Below are 25,469 nucleotides of genomic sequence, written 5' to 3' on the forward strand. Positions count from 1 at the left end.
AACACTGATCCCTGTGGCACACCACCTTATGTCGCCTTCTACGACGCGCTGGGAGTAATTGGGAAGTATTCTTCCACCCCTATCCCCATATATATATATATATATATATTAATGGTTTACTAAGCATGTTGTATTCTGACTCATATTTTTATGTTTATAGTTCCAAATTGCATTACTTTGCACCTGTCTACGTTGAAATGTATCTGTTGTGTCTCTGTCCACTCTACCACTTTGTCTACATCCCTCTGAATCTTCAAGCAAAGTTCTTGCCTTCGAATTAGTACGAAACTTGCGACTACGAGGGAAGCGCTGATGGGAGGCCAAGTGGAAGGAGAGTGAGTCCACGGGAGAGGCAGAGGCGTCAGATAAGTGCGTTTTCAGGCTGTAGGAGGTGTTGGGAAGACAACAGGTGTTCCCACTCAGCCTCACCATACATTATCTGCCTCTTCCTCGACCTTCACGCGGGCGACACCTGCTGGTACCCACTCGTTTTGTCAGCCACAATCGCCCCTTGATATATATATAGCGGGGAGGCCCGTGTGAAGGTAGCAAACACGCAGCAGTCGACGACGGTGGTCGTCATTCAACAAAAATGAAGCTGGTCATCATCCTAGCCCTCCTGTGGTGTCTTGCAGCCCCGTACGTCACTCCTACGTCAACAGGTAAGTGTTGATGGTGCGACCTTATAATCCATTTGGTACTGCAGAAGCAGCACTCTCAGTGACTTGGTTATTTCTGACCAGCCGTGATGCCCGCACACCAGCCCTGAAGCCTGCACACCAGCCCAGAAGCCTGACCACCAGCCCTGAAGCCTGACCACCAGACGTGGAACCTGACCACCAGCCCTGAAGCCTGGCCACCGGCCCTGAAGCCTGACCACCTGTCCTGAAGCCTGACCACCAGCCCTGAAGCCTGCACACCAGCCATGAAGCCTGACCACCAGTCCTGGAACCCAACCACCAGTCCTGAAGCCTGACCACCAATCCTGTAACTGGACCACCACTCCTGTAGCCTGACCACCACTCCTGTAGCCTGACCACTAGGCTCAGTGACTGGTAAAATGAGAGGCTGAAAGTAATACAGTATTTCAAGCTCTTTATTTCATCGTACAACAACAACATGTGATGTCCTGTGTCGTAAATAACAGGACTATTAACGATCAGGCTTTTAAATCAGTAGACAATTACCATGGGGACAAGGTAGTTACTCTCATCCACTTGGTTCCAACAACTTGATCCCACGAGTACAATGGCTTAACCCTAGAGTAAGATGACTCAAGTCTTCGTGGTTCAACGTTATCATAGGAAGGAGCTAAGCCTTCGTACTCACTGAGCTAAATCGTCGTTCTCAAGGGGTTAATGTGTTGTTACATACACCTGAGTATAAGCAAGAAGGAAAAGGCGCTGCGTTAACCCAATAGCTAAAATGTTATTGATATACCATGACCGATGAGACACTTTTGTACGAGTGTAAAGCAAGACAGAAGCGAGGCAGCTAAGCAGTACTAGTACAATGCATGACAGGGACGAGTAAGCTAAGCACATACTTCAATATCAGAAAAGCACTGCATGTGAGTGAGTTGGTATATGAGAGGAGAGTCAATACAGAAGAATAATCATGACGTTACATCTATAGTCGTAAGCTAATACACCTCATCATGACTACTACCCTACTAAATGTGATCATAGTACAAAGTGATGTTTTCCCAGCCTGCACCAGTGGCATAACAGATGTGGTGAACATGAATACGTGAGGCAGATAAAAACATTTGTGGATTATTGTCCGGAAAACAAGTCGTTGCCAGTCATAACCACATTAAGGCATCAATTAGTATGCATTCATTTGATGACCTTTTTAGGTCGATTGTGAAATTTGGCTTCGACTCTGCGGGTAACACAGCCGTCAGGACTGATGGCCTTGTGTAGAGAATATATTGATCTTACATGTGGGCCACACAGGGTGGATGATCAGGCGTAGATCTCCCACCAGGAAAGTTGTTTTGGTGATGAGAAAGAAGGGAATGGATGTCTCAATGTATAAGAAAGTGTGAGATTTAAAGAGAGTTTCAACAAATTTGGAAACAGTTAAAGTGAGAGTTGTAGTTGGAGGAGTTGAAACGGGTTTTTTTTTCTTGCTCTCAAGAAGGAAAAGTTTGGGTTTAAGACAAACACGACATTGACAGGCAAAAGTCGGAACTATTTCCTTAAGACAATGGGAGGTATTCGCCCTCCAGCCCATATGCCCCACTCAGTTGTAGCTGGGGGAGCATTTGGAAGACCCCGCACGAGGAGGAGATAACAGAAGCGTAATAGCTAAAAATGAAGGAGAAAAGGGTACTAAAAAGGAGCGACTTTATCTGTATGAGTTTTGGCTATATTATGACCTACTGGAATGAAGCGTGAAACAATGCCTCCGAGCCATGAGAGATCTCTAATGTTAAAGACCAGAAAGATTTATTCATTTTCTTAGTAGTCAAATCAACACATTTTCTTCTCATGAAAGCGTTTGACTAGCAATAACATCATTATAATGATTCTAAACAGAAATAAAGACAGGGTAAGATTCACAAGAAAGAAAGATTTTCATGACCCGATACGTTCTGTCCTTCAGCTGAACTTGGGGCATAAAGAGTTAGTCGAGGAAAGGACGTAAGTTTGCACTCCAGACGACATAGCCTCCGCTATACAGTCAGCGCAGCTGGAGGTATCTCGTCCAGCCAACAGAACAGTATTGATCCTAAGAAAATCGGTCTAACAGCTGTGGAGGGATGGCCACCAAGCTCTCTCATATTGCCAGGGTTGGTGCTTTGAGGGTTAGGGGATGGGAGTGGTCGTGACCAGCAAGAAGTGAAAGCGATAAGGTCTTGATCGGGCACTCCTACGGGGTCAATATAGTGTATGTATACTAGAAAGGTTCAGAGGTAAAAATGAGGTCAAGACAGCTGAAAGAGTGGAAATAATAACCATGAACTCGTGTTAGGGACGACTTTGCTTCTATGTTCTAGATCGCTGATGAAGGAAAATTTAGTGAGCCTCGACTTCACTGGAAACATCCCAATGATAGCCTATCTAATCTTTGTGGTGTACGATAGCATTCCTGCGTCGAGGGTTTTGGTACATCTATCTGAAGTAGGTAATGGTTCGTCGGAGAAAGTCAAACGACTGAAGAGTTTTACATGACTGGAGAAATTACATAGAAAACACACGAAGCTTCGAAGCAAAGTTTTGAGATACGAAGAGATTTTGAACCAGAAGGTCTGCACATTGGGAGACTAAAGATCCACGAAGCGAGGACAGAGAATTTCTGTACAAGAGTGAGCACGAACACCTTCTTTGCGGCGAAAGCGATGGTAGGGATTGTAGCTGGAGATTTGGTAGTGCAGAGGAAAGGCAGCCCAAGTTAGGCTTTAGAGAGAAGCCGACTAGAGAATTAGGAAGCAAGGCGGTGGTGCTAAGCATATAGGAGCTTGGATATGAAGCCACAGACCCTGCAGAAATTAATATATATGTGTATGTGAGTGGATGTGTCTTTCGTCTCTTTCCTAGTGCTACCTCGCTAACGCGGTAAATGGTAAACAAGTATATATATATATATATTTATATATATATATATATATATATATATATATATATATATATATATATATATATATATATATATATATATATATATATATATATATATATATATATATATATATATATATATATATATATATATATATATATATATATATATGTGCGTCTTCACTTCTCTCAATTTTGTTTTCCTTTCAAGTTTTGTATAAACTCCTCCTGAATCCTTTTATTCTCTCTCTCTCTCTCTCTCTCTCTCTCTCTCTCTCTCTCTCTCTCTCTCTCTCTCTCTCTCTCTCTCTCTCTCTCTCTCTTTTCCAACTGGATCCCTATCCCGCGCTCTCTCTCGTCCCTCTCCCTCTGTCCCTGATCCACGCACTCCCTCCTCCTATCCCACACGCTCTCCCTATGTCTTCCTCCCCTTCCCCCCGCCTCTCGCCTCTGCCAGTCCCTCACCCCTGGAGACGCTAATCACTTGGTAAACACGGAGGTTCCATAACATCCTTGTCGGCCACGAGAATGATGGCTCCATGGCGGCGCTGTCTTGCTCCCGACGCCTTTGTTTTTATCCCAGTTTTAAGCAGCCGGAGTCACTTGACTTCCCTGCCCCTTGAGGCGGAGTCTCTTGAATGTATGGCATCGAAAGTAGGCGGTTCCTCGTCTCTTATCCTCGCCTGGTGCTGACTTGGTGTTGTGAGGCTGGAACGAACATGTCGTGTGTGATATCCACACTTCCAGGTTGAGATTTTTTTTCTGAGTTATGCTGATTTTTGGGAGAGGGAAAATGAATCTTTTTTTTCCTTCATACGTGTGCTAGCCATTTCCCACTTCATCGAGCTAGCGAAAGGAACAGACGAACCATGGTCCCTTTTGCTCACTTCCACTCTTTTCCTGTGATGTATAATGCGACGAACCTACAAACCATCATCATCATCAAAGCTCCATGAACTATTTCGTGGTCCCCAGGACCGCTTCATATCCCTTTTCAGCTCATGAACAGCACCTTGCCCTTAGTATACCACATCAGTCCAATTCATTCCATCACATGCACGTCTCTCACCATCCTCCTTCAATCTATCCCTCTATATTTCTGAGTCTTTCAGTCCATCCGTCTATATGCTTTACAGCCTACCCATCTTCCTTGTTGTTCCCACTTCCGAGCTCTATCATGTAGATTCTCTCAGTCAGTCTCTCTTCACTCATCCTCTCTACATGTTGAAACATTCTAGTGCACCCTGGTCAGCTCTTTAAGTCTTCGCTCATCCTCTCTACATGTTTGAGTAGTTTCACACACCCTGGTTATCTGCTGCATCTCGGTAACTCACATTTGTTCAAATTATCTGTCAGATTCCTCTTTTTAAGCACTCCCAAACCCAGACACCAGCTTCTGAAATTCCTCCTGCCACCAGAACCATATTACCTGCAAACAGCATCTGTCTCCCTTTCCTGGCCACCCTTCCCCCAGCATACTGTAAACCACAGCCCTTCGCTTCAAGTCCCTCGCATCTACCCCGCTAAGCAGCCCAGCCATGAAGAGATCAAACAGCCATGGTGACATAACATACTCTTGATGCCAATCCACTTTCACGGAGAACCACTCTCCCTTCTTCCTTCCTACTTACACTCAAGTGCTACTCATATGGTAAAGACTCCTCACTGCGTTCATTAGCTTTCTTTCTACACCTTATTTTCAGAACACCTTCAACAAGGCTAATCTATCAACCCCATCATACGGTTTCTCCAGATCCATTAGTGCTATATACTAACCTCCCTTTTTCTCTAAGTATTTCTCATACGAAGCCTTTGAAGCAAGCATCCACACATCCTTTACTGCTCCTGAAGCCTCATTGCCCCTCGCCAGTCACTCACCAGACTTATACCTCCGTAATTTGAACTTGCTCTTGCCTTTATATAAGGTCATATACGTCACACGGGAGATACCTGGGTAGTCTGGGTCCTCCCTCACCCCCGGGATAAAAGGAAATTTGATGTAGGATAAAGAAACGTGTGAGTTACATGACGCCAGGTGTGAGGAAAGTCTGCGTTCCTGGATTAAGTTCCAGCAAGTGAAGTGTCTATGAGGCAGAACGGAGAGGCAGCAGCAACTTAGACCAGGAGGAGATACATGAACGCCACTGTGGTACTACATCACTGCTCCTCCCGCCACCTCCCTGGTCGATTCCTGTCTACTGTCTACTCCCTGCTGGTCCTCTCCTTCCGCCTCCTAATCGCCCACCTCTCTCGCTCCCAGAGACACTAATCACCTGGCAAACACGGAGGTTCCATAACATCCTTGTTGGCTACGAGAGTGATGGTGGCATGGCGGCGCTGTCTTCCCGATGCTCTCTTGTTTTTATAATAGTATAGCGACCGGAGACCCTTGCTTATACTATCCCTTCGATGCTCTGTTGTTTTTACCGCAGTGTAACTGCCAGAAACCTTTGCTCACATTATCCCTTCGATGCTCCATTGATTTTACCAGAGTATAGCTGCCGGAGACACTTGCTTACACTGCTTCTTGATCCTCTATTTTTAACCCTTGCTTACAGTGTCTCCTCGATGCTCTGTTGTTCTTACCGCAGCATAGTTGCCGTGAACCGCTCCTAACACTGCCCCTTCGATCCTCTGTTGTTTTCATCGTGTCATAGTTGCCGGCGACCCTTGCATCTTGGTCAGTGATTCCTCCTCTGTTATTATGGCTTGTGTGTGTAGTGCGCGTGTTACAGGACCGTAACCATCTTATAACGCATTACACCCTTCCAAGGTCAGATTGCTGGTTCAATTACACTCTTCGTGGGGGAAGAAGGAAGACTCTAAAGTAAGTTATTCAGATGATCTTATTTTCATTTATGGGCTTCGTGTCTGACTTCAATGAGGGATACATACTGTGCTTGACGTCACGTATCTTGCACCGCTGTCATGTACGGAAGTAACGTACCGTATTCGGTAACGTTACGAAGTCACGTACCGTGCACTGACGTAACGTACCACGTATTAGCCTCCTGTGACGTGCACGAACGTCAAGTGACGTGTGCTGATGTACCGCGTGCTTACCTCATGTCACGTATCGACGTCACGTGCCGTGCTCTCCACCACGTAAGGTGCCGGGTAACGACCTAACAAGCTGTTGACCGTTGACCCCAATAGTCTTCCTACCTGCCACTCTCGTCCCCTCCCACCCCCACTCCTCCCCGGAAAATTAGTTCGTGAAAAAGAAATTAGAGACGAATATTTCTCACATGATGGAGAAAGCCGGAGAGAATTTCTTAAATATCAATAGGACACGTAGAAATCAAAGATGTCATTGGCTTCTTACCTAAAGATATTTACGCTTTTATTAACAAGTATCCCCTGGGGATAAGGGAGAAAGAATACTTCCCACGTATTCCCTGTGTGTCGTAGAAGGCGACTAAAAGGGGAGGGAGCGGGGGGCTGGAAATCCTCCCCTCTCATTATTTCTTTTTTGATTTTCCAAAAGAAGGAACAGAGAAGGGGGCCAGGTGAGGATATTCCCTCAAAGGCCCAGTTCTCTGTTCTTAACGCTACCTCGCTAACGCGGGAAATGGCGAATAGTTTGAAAGAAAGAAAGAAAGAAATTAACAAGTATAGATAGAAACATCGTCTTCATTAAAACAAATCATTCTTAGAGGCGTATTTCTAGTGATACATGATAGGAAATTAGATCTACGTGACACTGAAACCTATGAAGTACTTGATTGTTTGAAGAAAATGGATGATCATCTTGGTATCTATCCTTCCCCTTGTACTCCACCCACACCTGCATGTAGCCCTATCCTTCTTGTTCCTATCCTTGTTACCGTCCCATGAGCCACGTCGTCAGGCCTGCACGAGAGAGTTCTCCTACCCTCCCTCGTCCAGTGAGGGCTGGAGAACCCGTCTTGATTACCCCTAACCGGCGACCGTAAACAGACGAGCAAGCCCGAAGACCTCGTCTGAATCACCGACAGAAGTAATTACCTCCATCATCGCTGGCAGACGTTCATCAGCCTACGAGGTTATCCTTTAATTGGCTGTTGTCTCATTAGGCCACTGCTCTGAGCCGTATCGAGGTTATTCATCAGAGAAACTGCTAGTTCTCATTTTGTTCTTCGTTGCGATAACCTTCGTGGAGGTTTGTGTGTGTGTGTGTGTGTGTGTGTGTGTGTGTGTGTTCGCTCTGCTGTAATGGGTAGCTTGGGGAAGAGGAGCTAGTGTTTGTGATGTTTTACGAGCTTGCTCTTAGTGTCTTACGGGGGAAAAGAGTTTTACACACGTGTTGTCCCGTGTCTTAACTTACACGTATGTATGATTGTATGCATGTATGTATATGTATGTATGTATGTATATGTATGTATGTATGATTGTATGTATGTATGTATATGTATGTATGTTTGTATGTATGTTTGTATGGAGTGCTTTTGGTGAGTAATTGAACGTTTGCAAGTGCCATGAGTATTTGAGTATGATAAATTAAGTTGTTAATAGGATTGATACACACACACACACACACACACACACACACACACACACAGACACAGACACACACACACACACAAACACACACACTCGTAAAGTGTTATGAGTACGCCGAGAAGACCCATAGATGAGGGAAGGATCGTTTGTGTATCTCTAACTGGCCACACAGTCTACTGCTTCCCACAGCAACTTGACGGTAGATAAAGGCTACAAACACGGACGGCCCTCACCCTAAGCACGGCCGTTGCCAGACGTGATCGAAAACAATGTCGTGTCTGTTCTTGGTCTAAATTAGTCTTAGAAATCTTGGTAACGACTTCAGGCAGGTAATTTCGCATGTGACTGGCTGTGCGGGCGAGTGGATCCCGTTCAATGACTGTCTACGGGGTTTGACAGCCCTGCAGCACGACGTGTCGTGGTGGCGACGCTCAGAGCGGGCGCGCTTATTCCTGGGTTTCTCTGGCGTTGGCCTCTGGGAGCAGCTGCTCCTTGATCATGTATTCATTAATGTAATACACCTCGAGCCGGCGCCTCTGCAGAGGGCTAAGTCAGCTTTAAGAGCAGTTCGTGCAACTGCGTTCGGTCTTTAAGGCCAAAACATTTGCCTTACGGTTTCACCAGGTAAATCCTCCAGTCTATTGATCTGTACATCAAAGTGGAGCCACAAGTTCCCATACACACCATACAGGACGTGGCTCTTACCCTTATAACAGACGTTTATCAACAATATCCAACGTACCAGTAAACAGGACTTGATTCTGGTCTGCCTCTCTAAGTTTGAAGGGTATTTTCATAATGTTTCTCAGTTCGTGATTGTCCATCTGTTAACTTCTCAATCCCTTCCACTCACAAGTATCCAGTTCCCGCATCTAACAAGCAAGGAGTTGTCTGAGTTATGACTGATTCATGCCACCAGGACTGGTGTAAGAGGATGTATATTGTACACCATATGGCTGGATCACTGCCAGGGGTGAAAGCCCTCCTTACCCACAGGTCATGGTGGGTCACGGTACGTTGACCTCGGCGCTAGGATGATGACCCGGTGTTAGGGGGATGATGAAGTGACCCACCCCGAACCCCTTGGAATTTGGGTGATAAGGTGGTATTAGGATGATGATATTCTGGTTTTAGGATGATGGCAATGTCTTGGGATGATATTTTGACACTGGGATGAAGTCCTGACCTTGGGATGATGGCTTGAATGATGGCATGTACCTGGGATGATTGCTTGGCCCTGGGATGATGGCCTGAATGATGGCATGAACCTGAGATGATTGCTTGGCCCTGGGATGATGGCCTGAATGATAGCATGAACCTGGGATAATTACTTGGCCCTGGGATGATGGCCTGACCCTGGGATGAATAACCTGGTGCTGGGAGAATGAACTATCGTCTTCATAGGATCATACAGTGATTAATCAGCTGAAAGAAAACAGAGGCAAAGATTAGAAGGTACACTGGACATCTTTACCACCATTTCATCATTAATTTGACTGTGAATTCCCAAAGGTCTTTAAGGGGGTCGTCTCCTGGCCAGACCCACCTCCCTCACTGATGTAGACCCATTAATTACGTGGCTTGGGTATCTATTCTCCCGGTGTATGCTCAAGGGATGGCCAATCAGAGCAATGGCTCGTCAAACATGCACTAACGACTGGCCTTCAGACGCCCATCACTTGCAGACGGGATGTCGTGGGGACGACATAACACGTCCCTGTTCTCAGGGCCGTCCACAGGCTCCATGTTATGGGGTGTCCCTCATGCTTCTTCCTCAGACCCACCCATATATGTTTTGTGTTAAGGGCAGACCTCACGCTCCCTCCGCAGAGTGGCCCAAACACAGACAGACAGACAGACAGACACACACACACAACAGATTAATAACACTGACTGGAAATCAGCCGATTTGGAGAAAATATTCATTTGGCTTCACAATTACATAGAGCACCCACAGGGAGACAGGTGGCGCTTTGTGTTGTCTGAATAATGCAAACGGGACTGTCACTTGGGGTGAGATGGCTGGAGGCAAGCGCGCACACAGACACACACGGTCTCTAGGCTCAGTTGCTTAATATCTGATTATCAACAACATGGACTTAGAAGCCGACCTGGCCATGTTCAGAGAGACAGCTTCTTTTCCCTCGTGGGGGCCATTAAACTGTCAACTCGAGCAGAGCATTATAATGGATTGTTCTGGGGTAGAAAACACTTCGACAGGGGAGGAGTGACATGGTCGGGGCGGCGTTGTGACGTCCCGTCATGCAGGTGGAGGCGTAACACAACACGTGAAAGCAAAGTGACTGAATACATAACTGCCAAAAGGTAACGCAATGTAGTGCCAGCGTCAGTGACGATTTCTGTCACTAAAAATTGCTGGTGTGTGGGTATTGCCGGAGTCTGGCTGTGATGATGGTCGTCTGGAGACAGGAACAAGGAGGAAACGCCCACATGGACGCTTCCGAGGATTGTGTGTGTGTGTGTGTGTGTGTGTGTGTGTGTGCTTGTGTGCAATTATCGTGGGAAAATTGGGTACTTATAGATAACGAGATAAGGACAACCTTCAAGTGCTCAGACCATTTGGCTAACAACTCTCGTGGCCACACAAGGTAGTTAGAGATAACGAGATAAGGACAACCTTTGAAACGGCTCAGGTCATGTTGGCCAGATGCCCTTGCCTGCCGTACGATGCCTCGTCTGGCTCTAGGGTTGAGGAGGCGAGGGTGATCGTACTGATGGAGTCTGTGTCGTGGCTTATCTATGGTGCTCAACGTTGATTGTGAAACGCATTTTTTTGTTGATATTCGCGTCAAGATTCACCATATCGTCCTTAACACCTATCATCATCAGTGTCGGAAAGACTCGCATCACTATCATCATTATCATCATCATCATCATCATCATCATCATCATCAATAACTCAAACGTTACTGAGGAGTCGTATCATCACCTCGCGTACACACCATCATCGTCTACATACACCCTCGTCGTTTGCACACGTCGTCTACACCCACCATCGTCGTCTACACCCACCATCGTCGTCTATACACGCCGTCTACACACATCATGGTCGTCTACACCCACCATCGTCGTCTATACACACCGTCTACACACACCATCGTCGTCTACACCCACCATCGTCGTCTATACACGCCGTCTACACACATCATCGTCGTCGGCCACCAGGAGGACAACTTTGTAATGAGCGAGGAGCCACCGACCCCACAACGTAGAAGGCCTCTCGTTGAAGTGACCTGCCACACTCCCAGCTGTGGCTGTGTTCGCATACCAGCGAATACCAACATGGGCGACCAAGGAAGAATGGGACGAGAGCAAACCGCTCACACAACAGCGAAAACATATTAAGATTCAAGGCAAGATATAGAGAGGCTGGTCTGCGTGTCATCCTCTGCAAGAGTGATAAAACATTATAGCAATGATATCGGACGTCAAGTCGACGCAAGAACCACTGGAAAAAGTTCACCTCTGACGGGACAAAGTGTGTCAAGGGGCGGAGACACGAAAACATAACTTCCAAAGATTACAGATTGTGAGGAGGACCCAATGAGGCTTAAGATTAAAGGCATATTTCTCTGAAAATACATGACATGAAAGGCTGTCGCCTCCCTCATACGATACACACCCACGCAGGTATTTTGCAAAGTGTCAGATGGGAACTTCCAGCCCAAGTTATGATCAGACTAAAGCGTATCGTTAAGGGATTAAGGCTACAGATTATTGGGATTAAGTGTAATAGGGATCATCCAACGCTGAAGTCTCATGTATGTTCGAGAACAAGGCTACCAGCTGAATGACGGCCCCTGTGACAGAACCCAGTGTAGCAGCCACATTATGGACGTCTCATAAAAGACTCATAACCTGAGGAGGTTCAGGGAATGTGAGTGAGTGCGTGAGTGAGTGAGTGAGTGAAGTTTTCTATCATACGTCTTCAATATTAGGTATCATACGGTGTTGTTCCAGTATATCATACATTACTTTTATGTTGTCAGACACGAGAGAGAATTTTGTTAGAGGTGGATTCTGTTGTGTTGCAGTGGTTCGGAAGAAGAGAATCTCATTAAGAAATGAGACTCAGAAGATTCATTCCTTGTAACAGGATCGAAACTCAAGACTCCCTGCACAATGATTCCTATACAATCAGTTGGAATTCCATCACAAGAAACAACTGAAACGTATAAGGAAAGAAATCTTGTATTCAAGACTCGTCTTTCCAGATCAAGAAATCCTCAGAACTTCGATCAGAGTGACTGGTGTTCCTCCACGCTCCAGGGTCGGTCGCCGATACTAAACGAGTCTCTGATGACCCTCTTCAGGAGAGAGTGATCTCTCATGTGTGTTCCAGTACACAGACGTGGGTTTTTATACATTATGGATCTTGGAAACCCATATAAGTCCCTTACACTTTGGCTGAAATTGTGGGCCTGGGAGGTACTATAAAGTGGGTCGCTTGGAACTCTCGAATACCAGTCAGCCAGTTTAGCAACCTGTGAGAGAAATGACGAAGGTAACAGATACATCGACTTCCGTCTGTTCCTATACATGAAATGTCTATCTAATTCTAAAGCTAATGTATCTAAATATGAGAAACTTGCAGTTGCCACTTGCTGCTAAAGAGAACCACTTAAGTGATTCTTTAACAGATCAAGCTGACTGAACCGTCTCTGGTTCAGTTTCCATTATGCCCACACATTTAGCCTTCCTGTCCTATAAACAAGATACGTGGTTTTCTTTTCGCGGTGGTGGCTTATAACAGCAATTCCTTTGTTAACAGCATCGAGGACTCGAACACAACGAATGCTGAACCCGAACTAACGCTATAGCTAACGAACTGTCCCCCTCCATACCTGCACAGGCTCTCTTCAGATAAGAGAGTTGGGGAGTTAGTAAGAGCATTGTATTCGTGTCCAAACACTCTTGGGTCAGTTTGACTCCTTCTTCCCCACACAGAGTTGCGGCTGAAGAGCTGCACCTCGTCCATATTATGAAGGATGTACCTTAGGCTTGCCAAACTCCTCCGTTTGGTTAAAGTTACACCGCCAATCGCATTCGCTGAGGCTTGATCATCGTCAATGGTCGAAAAGGAAAACTGTTTCGTGAAGATCTTCTCGCCTCAGGGGCGGCCATAATTTCCCTGCATGTGATTGAAGTTTAGCCATGAAGCTGCAGGAGTCCAATGAAAGGAGTGTTGGGGTTATTATAAGAATGGTGTCAAAGACGGTGATTGGACGTGAGGATATGGTAAAGTACTCCTCTGAGCTTGACTGACAGTCTAAGCAATATTGGCAGTCTAAGGTTAACGATTCTTATCTTGAAGGGATGCGACCAACTTCCACTGAGGGGAGACTGGTGTTCGTTCCACATTTCTCTGTACTAGGTAAGCTAATTCAGCCTGAGTGACTGGAGCTTACTTTTCAAGCTTCCCAGAAGGAGAGGAGGAGTTGGGAGTGTGTGGAGTACCCCAGATACCGTTCAGCTATGGAGCCACAACATTATTTTTCCCCCTGATGGTCTGTCACTTCTGTCCAGGACTGATAAGGGTGAGGTGGGAGAGAGTGAATATCAAAAAGTCAAAGCCAGGATAGATTTGTCCCAGGCTAAGAAAACGTTGCCTACATAACAGAAGTAAAGTCTGACACTTTGATCAAGAGAATACGAAAGTATGAATAGATCTGAATAAAGAATAAGTACACGAATTACTTGAAGAATTTTCACTTCCTACGTGATGGATCATACGACCTGAGAGAGAAGGAATGGCATGTAGAAATGAGAAGAAAAAAAAAGCATTTGGGAAGAAATATTGAAATTGTTCTCTGTAGTTACAACGACTCGAGGAAGAAAGCATTCCTGATTTCCATCAGCACATTGCAACATGAGTATTGACACAGTACGTTGCATAATCCTGACTCCCTGAACGTAAGCAAGTGTATGGAGAGGACCTACAACCCTCTACGTTGTTGCTACTCTGAGCTTCCACCTCCTCCCTGTAGTAATAAGAACTCGAGGTAAAAACCCTGGGACCAGACGAGGTGTTTGACTCACCAGTTTTCCTCAGGTCCTCCTGGAGACGTTGCTAATATGATAGAGGCTAGAAAAAGCGGACGTGTATACTGGGGGAATTTTTCTTAGCCTTACCATCAGGCTGGAGACATTATCTTCTTTCCCTCTGAGTCTTATGGTGATGAGAAGTACCCCGCGCGTGTGTGGGTAGGCGTGAGGGGCTGTTTTTGTACCGACCCATCCCTCATGTGTGTGTGTGTGTGTGTGTGTGTGTGTGTGTGTATGCGTGTGTGTGTGAGTGAGATGGGAATCTCTCCTGCCTTTACCTTTTGACAAACTTGCGTCGTTATAGCTACTGTTAATCAAAGAACGACTGGGATTTTTCGGTGTGTGAAAACTTTTGAGTTATCAACGAATTTGCTAATGTGATAATGTTTTATACTTTCTGTTCTATGTCATCTTTGGACGTACTAAGCATTCTAAGACTTATTTTTCTCACAGGAGAGAAAAGGTCTTTGAAGTTGACGATCTGTCTTCAGCCATCACAACTAAATGGTCTAGGTGGAGGTCTGGCTCTAAGGCATCATCTGGACTCAGCTGCTCCTGAGGGAGTAACTGGTTCAGCTGCCCCCTGAGGTATAGTTCCCGGACGGGTCGAAGCTTATGTAGTCCACATCAGCTGCTTCACTGGCAAGTACCTCGAACCACCTCTGACTGAGGTGGCTTTTGGTTCGGCTGTGACATGGTAGGCACCTCTGCCTGCTGTAGAGGTACATAGGAAGTTATCTCATCACTAGAACATGGCAGAACAGCCAACCGTCAGCCAAGTTCGTAGTAGATTCAATAAATGGCTCTGCCGACCCTGCTCTCTACGCCCTCTATAGGTCTTATCATATTAGACCTGAAGAACCCACCGTCTAGATTCACCGACGACTCTATAATCGTCCTGTCTGAGCTTCCACTTCTCAAAACTCCCACCATTTTCAAGAAGTTCCTCTACCCTTGTCGTGCTTAAGCCTCACTTCGACCCACTAATGGAGACTCCGTTCCTACGACAGGAGGTAGCAGAGTTGAGCAGCTCATTAGGACAAACGTTTGCCTTCTGCATGTGTCATGTTTAACATGACATTCTTCAAGATCCTTCAAACTGCCAAACCTCCTAATGACGCTATCTGAATGATGTTCACACAGTACAATGTTGAACGATGGACCAGCTGATGCCTCTCAAGAGAGGTATAGAAGCTGTTACTGGTTTGAGATTCACCACTGAACTCAGCAGTAACAACGTCCTGGGTCGAACTCATTGGTTCGAATCCCGGTTGCGGCAGTCTGTCCACAGTCAACCCAGCTGTTCATCCACCCTTAGAAATTGGTCGATATAATGGGAGGTATGTAGGTGTGTGGCCAACACACAGGGGCTCGCTGCTCACATTGGATGGTCATTACCGTGAGTATTACTCACTATGATGTGGGGTTTGGTGATTAGGCAGTTTGTAATGACCACCTTAGGTGTTCATGAATGCGCGTCATGAGGTATCGATTCGTCCTGCCAATATATATAAACATTAGAGTTGTTGTACTTATACTGGTAGACAATTGACGACTGAAACTCCTGGGAATAAAACATCCTTAGACTTAGAAAAGTAACTGAACTGTTATTCCTTGCTATTAAAACTCCTCTAACTTTAACTTATGAGTAACTTACGTAATGAGATAGTTATTTTCTTAAGAAGTGGACAAACTCCCTTCTCAGTGAACATGATTGGATAATATATTACCTTCCTAAGTACTGTTGATGGTTTTACTGATGGGCATGATGATTTGTTTCGTGTTTTATCAACACACACATTAATGAAGTTTAAAGGAAAACTTTTCTTATGTAAAATGATTTTTCATTAATTCTACTTCCGGATGTAATTCAAGATAATCAGAGCACATAAAACGCTCGTGTGGACAAGTTACGTTCATTGTGTATCGTTATGAAAGAAGTAAATTTCGTGCTAAGACCAGTAAATGGTCGTTTCTTATATACTGATTTTGCGAAGGAATCCCTACATTCACTTATTTCAATACCAAGAAAAGAGAAGGCATAGTTTTTTTTTCCACCTCGGGGGTAAGTTAATTCAGTGTTGTTATGTTGGGAATTTAGATGATTTAGAAATAAAGGAATATTATTCGCAGACTTAGATATCAAGAACGTATCATAAACATATCGTCTATAAAACAAAGGTTTAAAATGTGATAGATACCCTTCTGGCCACCGAACTTCATGGTGACATAAAAATGCGTTTGCTAATATTGGACCTAGTGGGGTGGGAACCCATCAGTACACCATCCTTTTCGCTAACTGCAGCGTTACTGAACAAAGAGAAACAATTACTCGATGACAGATAATAATCCTTGAACTGAGACTTATCTAACTTATCCATCTGTGTTTGCATCGCTCGACAGGTTGTCAGAACAGTTACCGATGGTTTCCCAGCGTGGGCTATATGTAAACAAAGCGTTCAAGTCAAAGCTGGCCACAACGCAACCACTGAATCCAAATTATATATTTGTTTTACATATGAGAGAGAATCTTTTTTTGTTGAGTCTAAGTTATTGGTGAAATAACTAGGACTAAGGATTTAGCTCGAGTATAACTACAAATGTCAATTCTAGGGGACAATCTTCCTTATGCACCTTTGTCAGAACGTCCATAACGCCTGTTTGGGTAGCAGGAAAAACGATTCAATCGTTTTCCAGAGTTCAAGGAAGCTATTCCAACGGTGTTTCCGTCGTCAACTGTTTACCAGTATAAGTACAACAACCGTAATGCTTTGTGTAAGGTAGGAGGAAGTGACACGTCAGGACGCGCATTCGACGATCACCACAATGTCCAGCCAACATCGGCAGTGAGTTTCTCTGTGATGGCCAGTAGCCATTCATCAAACACATCGCCAGCAAATGTTACAGTTTATACGTAGTGGTGATTCGTTGAACATTACGTGATGTATAAAGTTACATATTGGTTAAATTGTAGCAAGATTGTGTTGACATACATGTATCTAACGGTTAACATTAAGTGATGTTAAGTACACACTGGTTAAATTGTAATATCATTGTGGTTTTAAAAGTTCTGTGTTCAGTGGTGAACACTGAGTGATGTGAGATTTCATACTTGTTGAACTGCAGTATTACTGTGTTGACATATGTATTCAATGGTGAACATTAAGCGATGAATATTCTCACTTTAGTTGTGTTACAGTGATATAGTAATGACATACACATCGCTATGGGGAAGACTAAGCTATTTGCTTGCTTAGCTGTGCACTTGTTCTTAGATTGTTTATGGTATTAATAGCAGTGGTATGGGAAGGTTCTTGTATCTGTACAGCACTGGTTGGTGTAGTGGTATAGGACGGTTCTTGTATCTGTACAACACTGGTTGGTGTGGTGGTATAGGACAGTTCTTGTATCTGTACAGCACTGGTTGGTGTAGTGGTATAGGACAGTTCTTGTATCTGTACAGCACTGGTTGGTGTAGTGGTATAGGACAGTTCTTGTATCTGTACAACACTGGTTGGTGTAGTGGTATAGGACGGTTCTTGTATCTGTACAACACTGGTTGGTGTAGTGGTATAGGACAGTTCTTGTATCTGTACAGCACTGGTTGGTACAAGGTGGTTGTGGAGACGGATGTCGGTCAAGTGATCGACCCTCTGACTCTCCAGGAAAGTTATGGAGCTCCTGTGGCCAACTGTGTGGGTCACAACTCCTGTGGCCAACTGTCGGTAGTGATCGACCCTCTGACTCTCCAGGAAAGTTATGGAGCTCCTGTGGCCAACTGTGTGGGTCACAACTCCTGTGGCCAACTGTGTGGGTCACAACTCCTGTGGCCAACTGTGTGGGTCACAACTCCTGTGGCCAACTGTGTGGGTCACAACTCCTGTGGCCAACTGTGTGGGTCACAACTCCTGTGGTCAGCTAGGTGGGTCACAACTCCAGTGGTCAGCTAGGTTGGTCACATCTCCTGTAGTCAGCTGGGTGGGTCACATCTCCTGTAGTCAGCTGGGTGGGTCACAACTCCTGTGGTCAGCTGGGTGGGTCACAACTCCTGTGGTCAGCTGGGTGGGTCACAACTCCTGTGGTCAGCTGGGTGGGTCACAACTCCTGTGGTCAGCTGGGTGGGTCACAACTCCTGTGGCCAACTGTGTGGGTCACAACTCCTGTAGTCAGCTGGGTGGGTCACAACTCCAGTGGTCAGCTAGGTTGGTCACATCTCCTGTAGTCAGCTGGGTGGGTCACATCTCCTGTAGTCAGCTGGGTGGGTCACATCTGTGGTCAGCTGGGTGGGTCACAACTCCAGTGGTCAGCTAGGTTGGTCACATCTCCTGTAGTCAGCTGGGTGGGTCACATCTCCTGTAGTCAGCTGGGTGGGTCACAACTCCTGTAGTCAGCTGGGTGGGTCACATCTGTGGTCAGCTGGCTGGGTCACAACCCCAATGGTCCTACTCACAGGGATCGTGGCTTGTTGCTTCCACTGAGGCGACCGCATCTCCGGCACAGGCAAAGGTTTCAATTTTGTATGTCTCTCTCTCACATTCACATTCGCTGGAAGTCGATACTCCTGCGTGGGCACGGTTGGTCCAATCAGGCGTGGTGATGCAAGCACCAGGCGAGAGAGAGAGAGAGAGAGAGAGAGAGAGAGAGAGAGTTCAGGTCGACATGTTGACCTGTAGGGTTCCCGAAGGCGCCACTGACACGCGTCCTACCCCATCGAGGGTTGGTATGTGTGTGTGTGTGTGTGTGTGTGTGTGTGTGTGTGTGTGTGTAGGTACCGACACATTCATCTACTTATCTACCTCATACAGTCGTAACTCTGCTTCATACTAAACACCAAGGAAAATAACACAGTCATAGGTCTTCTTGCTGTAACCAACCAAGACACAAGTGTCCACCTAAATGCAAATAAAACGTGGAGTTCACCTCGATCCATCTCTCCCGGAGATGTCTGTACATATCCCTCTTGGTACCTGGGTGGCTCTCCGAGCTGGGTATTGACTTTGGAGGGAAGCAAACTTGTGTATCTTGCTATCTTGCTCCGCTGTCTCTCCCTGAGCGAACTGTGCTGACGGGGGACGTCACGTGGAGACTTATACTCCACGCAGAACATCGGTTCTTCTCTCTGGGTTATAAATCTAAGTAAATGCGTGTGCCATGATCCAGCCAGCTCCAGGAGGTCCCCCTGGCATCGTCTGATAGTATTCCATTTCCATACCAGACCCAAGGCGGTGGCTGTGGCTCCTCCAGCACTTCCATGTGGCCTAATCTCACTTCCCCCACTCTCACATCCTCGACATTCACCCTGTGTCTCTCTCTGCTGACACTCACCGCACTACTCTGCTTCCCCCTCTGGTTACTCTTCAGAGCTGGCCTGTCCCACACTCACCGTCTACACGCCCTCTTTACTCTCACGCTCTCATCTCTCCACTCTCCTCACTCTCCCTCCTCTTCCTCCCTCTCCCTAGGCATCGCCCTCACCACACTCCGTCCTTACACACTCTCTCTCTCGCGTTTCCAGTCACCAACGTCACATGGTAGGTATTTTGTCGTCTTTCCCTCGACTGTGATTACCTGGGGAGAGGACCTGCTGTGCTGGGGTGCGCTGACGGCCCAGAGTTGAGGAAATTCCCTCACACACACACACACACACACACAGACACACACACACAGACACACACACACACACACACACACACACACACACACACCACACACACACACACACATCAATCAGGATTGTGAGAAATATATCTTTGGTGGAGATGGGAAAGTATGCCTCGTGCTTAAGAGTCGTACCGTCGTGCTTAAAGGTCGTGCCGTGGTGATTAAGGGTCGTACTGTCGTGGTTAATGGTCGTACTGTGGTGATTAACGGTCGTACCGTCATGGTTAAGAGTCGTACCATCATGGTTACGATTAGTATCGTCGTGGTTAAGGGTTGTACCATTGTGGTTAAGGGTCGTACCATCTTGGTTAAGGGTCATACCATCATGCTTAAGGATCGTACCATCTTGGTTAACGATCGTACCGTCGTGGTTAACGGTTGTACCATCTTGGTTAAGGATGGTACCATCATGGTTTGGGGTCGTACCATTTTGGTTAAAGGTCGTACCATCTTGATTAGGGGTCGTATCATCTTGGTTAAGAGTCGTGCCGTCGTGGTTAAGGGTCGTATCGTCGTGGCTAAGGGTCGTACTATCATGGTTAAGGGTCATATAGTTTACAGGGGAATGTGATGTCAGAGGCTCACACTGTTTGTTTACTTTTGGATTTGGCGATGATTCCGGGGTCTCAGCGGAACCTTGGTGACCTACGAACTGAGTCACCGGGACCCAGGTGGCCGAGGAACTAAGTGAAGGTTTGGATGAGCCGATATTTGCTCCACTTTCCAATGTAACGAAGAGTTCGATGGATTGTTTATGTTAGAGCCAAGGTTCATGTTGTACAGCTACAATCTCTCTCTCTCTCTCTCTCTCTCTCTCTCTCTCTCTCTCTCTCTCTCTCTCTCTCTCTCTCTCTCTCTCTCTCTCTCTCTCTCTCTCTCTCTTCCCCCCCCGTTTAAACTAGTTCTGAGAACAGTATTGATTGACATCATCTTATAACATTAAAGTAATTGCCAGTGTTCAGTTTGACATGTGTCTTGTCCTTCATTATGTTCTCCATCCTTTAGAGTTCTACACTGATCTCAGAGTTCTACTCTCGTCTACTTGTTCTACTCTGACCATGGTGTACTACCGGGACACCAGTGATCTACTCTGACCCCAGAGTTCTACTCTGACCCTAGCAGTCTACTCGCTGCCCACACGTCTTACAAACACCTTACGTCGAGCACCACTCATTGAGGGTCTGTGACCCTCGTCAGTTATATGACCGTCCCAAGTTTTCCTATACGCGGGGGCACGTCACACCCTGAGCCAGAGGGCACGTCACACCCTGAGCCAGAGGGCACGTCACACCCTGAGCCAGAGGGCACGTCACACCCTCAGCCAGAGGGCACGTCATACCCTCAGCTGGAGGGCACGTCACATCCTCAGCTGGAGGGAACGTCACACCCTCAGCTGGAGGGCACGTCACACCCTCAGCTGGAGGGCACGTGTGTCTGTGACGTATCAGAGGCGTGACGGGTTCATTACCTGCGGTGCAGGACGAGATTAGATCAGGTATTGATCCTGGTGTCTGTAACGCCTGCTGGCTGTCCTGGCTCACGTAAATACCTGTATTTTGTATTAATCACACAGACTAAAACACCAGGTAAATGCGAATATATATATATATATATATATATATATATATATATATATATATATATATATATATATATATATATATATATATATATATATATATATTCTTCAAAGCAAACACCTGATCCACACATCCTCTACCACTTCTGAAACCACACTGCTCTTCCCCAATCTGATGCTCTGTACATGCCTTCACCCTCTCAATCAATACCCTCCCATATAATTTACCAGGAATATTCAACAAACTTATACCTCTGTAATTTGAGCACTCACTCTTATGCCCTTTGCCTTTGTACAATGGCACTATGCAAGCATTCCGCCAATCCTCAGGCACCTCACCATGAGTCATACATACATTAAATAACCTTACCAACCAGTCAACAATACAGTCACCCCCTTTTTTAATAAATTCCACTGCAATACCATCCAAACCTGCTGCCTTGCCGGCTTTCATCTTCCGCAAAGCTTTTACTACCTCTTCTCTGTTTACCAAATCATTTTCCCTAACCCTCTCACTTTGCACACCACCTCGACCCAAACACCCTATATCTGCCACTCTGTCATCAGACACATTCAACAAACCTTCAAAATACTCATTCCATCTCCTTCTCACATCACCACTACTTGTTATCACCTCCCCATTTACGCCCTTTACTGAAGTTCCCATTTGCTCCCTTGTCTTACGCACCCTATTTACCTCCTTCCAGAACATCTTTTTATTCTCCCTAAAATTTACTGATAGTCTCTCACCCCAACTCTCATTTGCCCTTTTTTTCACCTCTTGCACCTTTCTCTTGACCTCCTGTCTCTTTCTTTTATACTTCTCCCACTCAATTGCATTTTTTTCCCTGCAAAAATCGTCCAAATGCCTCTCTCTTCTCTTTCACTAATACTCTTACTTCTTCATCCCACCACTCACTACCCTTTCTAAACAGCCCACCTCCCACTCTTCTCATGCCACAAGCATCTTTTGCGCAATCCATCACTGATTCCCTAAATACATCCCATTCCTCCCCCACTCCCCTTACTTCCATTGTTCTCACCTTTTTCCATTCTGTACACAGTCTCTCCTGATACTTCTTCACACAGGTCTCCTTCCCAAGCTCACTTACTCTCACCACCTTCTTCACCCCAACATTCACTCTTCTTTTCTGAAAACCCATACTAATCTTCACCTTAGCCTCCACAAGATAATGATCAGACATCCCTCCAGTTGCACCTCTCAGCACATTGACATCCAAAAGTCTCTCTTTCGCACGCCTGTCCATTAACACGTAATCCAATAACGCTCTCTGGCCATCTCTCCTACTTACATAAGTATACTTATGTATATCTCGTTTTTTAAACCAGGTATTCCCAATCATCAGTCCTTTTTCAGCACATAAATCTACAAGCTCTTCACCATTTCCATTTACAACACTGAACACCCCATGCATACCAATTATTCCCTCAACTGCCACATTACTCACCTTTGCATTCAAATCACCCATCACTATAACCCGGTCTCGTGCATCAAAACCGCTAACACACTCATTTAGCTGCTCCCAAAACACTTGCCTCTCATGATCTTTCTTCTCATGCCCAGGTGCATATGCACCAATAATCACCCACCTCTCTCCATCAACTTTCAATTTTACCCATATTAATCGAGAATTTACTTTCTTACATTCTATGACATACTCCCACAACTCCTGTTTCAGGAGTATTGCTACTCCTTCCCTTGCTCTTGTCCTCTCACTAACCCCTGACTTCACTCCCCAGACATTTCCAAACCACTCTTCCCCTTTACCCTTGAGCTTCGTTTCACTCAGAGCCAAAACATCCAGGTTGCTTTGAAGAATGTATGTGAGAAATACTTAGAAAAGCAAATGGATTTGTATGTAGCATTTATGGATCTGGAGAAGGCATATGATAGAGTTGATAGAGATGCTCTGTGGAAGGTATTAAGAATATATGGTGTGGGAGGCAAGTTGTTAGAAGCAGTGAAAAGTTTTTATCGAGGATGTAAGGCATGTGTACGTGTAGGAAGAGGGGAAAGTGATTGGTTCTCAGTGAATGTAGGTTTGCGGCAGGGGTGTGTGATGTCTCCATGGTTGTTTAATTTGTTTATGGATGGGGTTGTTAGGGAGGTAAATGCAAGAGTTTTGGAAAGAGGGGCAAGTATGAAGTCTGTTGGGATGAGAGAGCTTGGGAAGTGAGTCAGTTGTTGTTCGCTGATGATACAGCGCTGGTGGCGGATTCATGTGAGAAACTGCAGAAGCTGGTGACTGAGTTTGGTAAAGTGTGTGGAAGAAGAAATTTAAGAGTAAATGTCAATAAGAGCAAGGTTATTAGGTACAGTAGGGTTGAGGGTCAAGTCAATTGGGAGGTGAGTTTGAATGGTGAGAGGCTGGAGGAAGTGAAGTGTTTTAGATATCTGGGAGTGGATCTATCAGCGGATGGAACCATGGAAGCGGAAGTGGATCATAGGGTGGGGAGAGGGGCGAAAATTTTGGGAGCCTTGAAAAATGTGTGGAAGTCGAGAACATTATCCGGAAAGCAAAAATGGGTATGTTTGAAGGAATAGTAGTTCCAACAATGTTGTATGGTTGCGAGGCGTGGGCTATGGATAGAGTTGTGCGCAGGAGATTGGATGTGCTGGAAATGAGATGTTTGAGGACAATGTGTGGTGTGAGGTGGTTTGATCGAGTAAGTAACGTAAGGGTAAGAGAGATGTGTGGAAATAAAAAGAGCGTGGTTGAGAGAGCAGAAGAGGGTGTTTTGAAATGGTTTGGGCACATGGAGAGAATGAGTGAGGAAAGATTGACCAAGAGGATATATGTGTCGGAGGTGGAGGGAACGAGGAGAAGAGGGAGACCAAATTGGAGGTGGAAAGATGGAGTGAAAAGGATTTTGTGTGATCGGGGCCTGAACATGCAGGAGGGTGAAAGGAGGGCAAGGAATAGAGTGAATTGGAGCGATGTGGTATACAGGGGTTGACGTGCTGTCAGTGGATTGAATCAAGGCATGTGAAGCGTCTGGGGTAAACCATGGAAAGCTGTGTAGGTATGTATATTTGCGTGTGTGGACGTGTGTATGTACATGTGTATGGGGGGGGGTTGGGCCATTTCTTTCGTCTGTTTCCTTGCGCTACCTCGCAAACGCGGGAGACAGCGACAAAGTATAAAAAAAAAAAAAAAAAAAAAAAAAATAATATAATATTATATATATATATATTATAATATATATATATATATATATATATATATATATATATATATTATATATATATATATATATATATATATATATATATATACATATAATTCTATCTTTATTTATTATACTTTGTCGCTGTCTCCCGCGTTAGCGAGGTAGCGCAAGGAAACAGACGAAAGAATGGCCCAACTCACCCACATAAGCATGTATATACATAAACGCCCACACACGCACATATACATACCTATACATTTCAACGTATACACACATATACCTACACAGACGTATACACATGTACACATGTACATATTCATCCATGATGCCTTCATCCATTCTCGCCGTCACCGTGCCACACATGAAATGGCACCCAAGTCCCCCCCGTGCGCGCAACGTAACCCTAAGAAAAGACAACAAGGCCACATTCGTTCACACTCAGTCTCTAGCTGTCATGTGTAATGCACCGAAACCACGGCTCCCTTTCCACATCCAAGCCCCACAAAACTTTCCATGGTTCACTCCACATGCCCTGGTTCAATCCATTGACAGCACGTCGACCACAGAATACCACATCGTTCCAATTCACTCTATTCCTTACACGCCTTTCACCCTTCTGTATGTTCAGGCCCGATCGCTCGAAATCTTTTTCACTCTATCCTTCCACCTCCAATTTGGTCTCCCACTTCTCGTCCCCTCCACCTCTGACACATATATCCTCTTTGTCAATCTTTCCTCACTCATTCTCTCCATGAGTCTAAACCATTTCAATATACCCTCTTCTGCTCTCTCAACCACACTTTTTTTTTTTATCACCACACATCTCTCTTACCCTATCATTACTTACTCGATCAAACCACCACATACCACATATTGTCCTCAAACATCTCATTTCCAACGCATCCACTCTCCTCCGCACAACC

The sequence above is a fragment of the Panulirus ornatus genome, chromosome 24 (genome assembly GCF_036320965.1).
Source record: "Panulirus ornatus isolate Po-2019 chromosome 24, ASM3632096v1, whole genome shotgun sequence".
Classification (NCBI taxonomy): domain Eukaryota; kingdom Metazoa; phylum Arthropoda; class Malacostraca; order Decapoda; family Palinuridae; genus Panulirus; species Panulirus ornatus.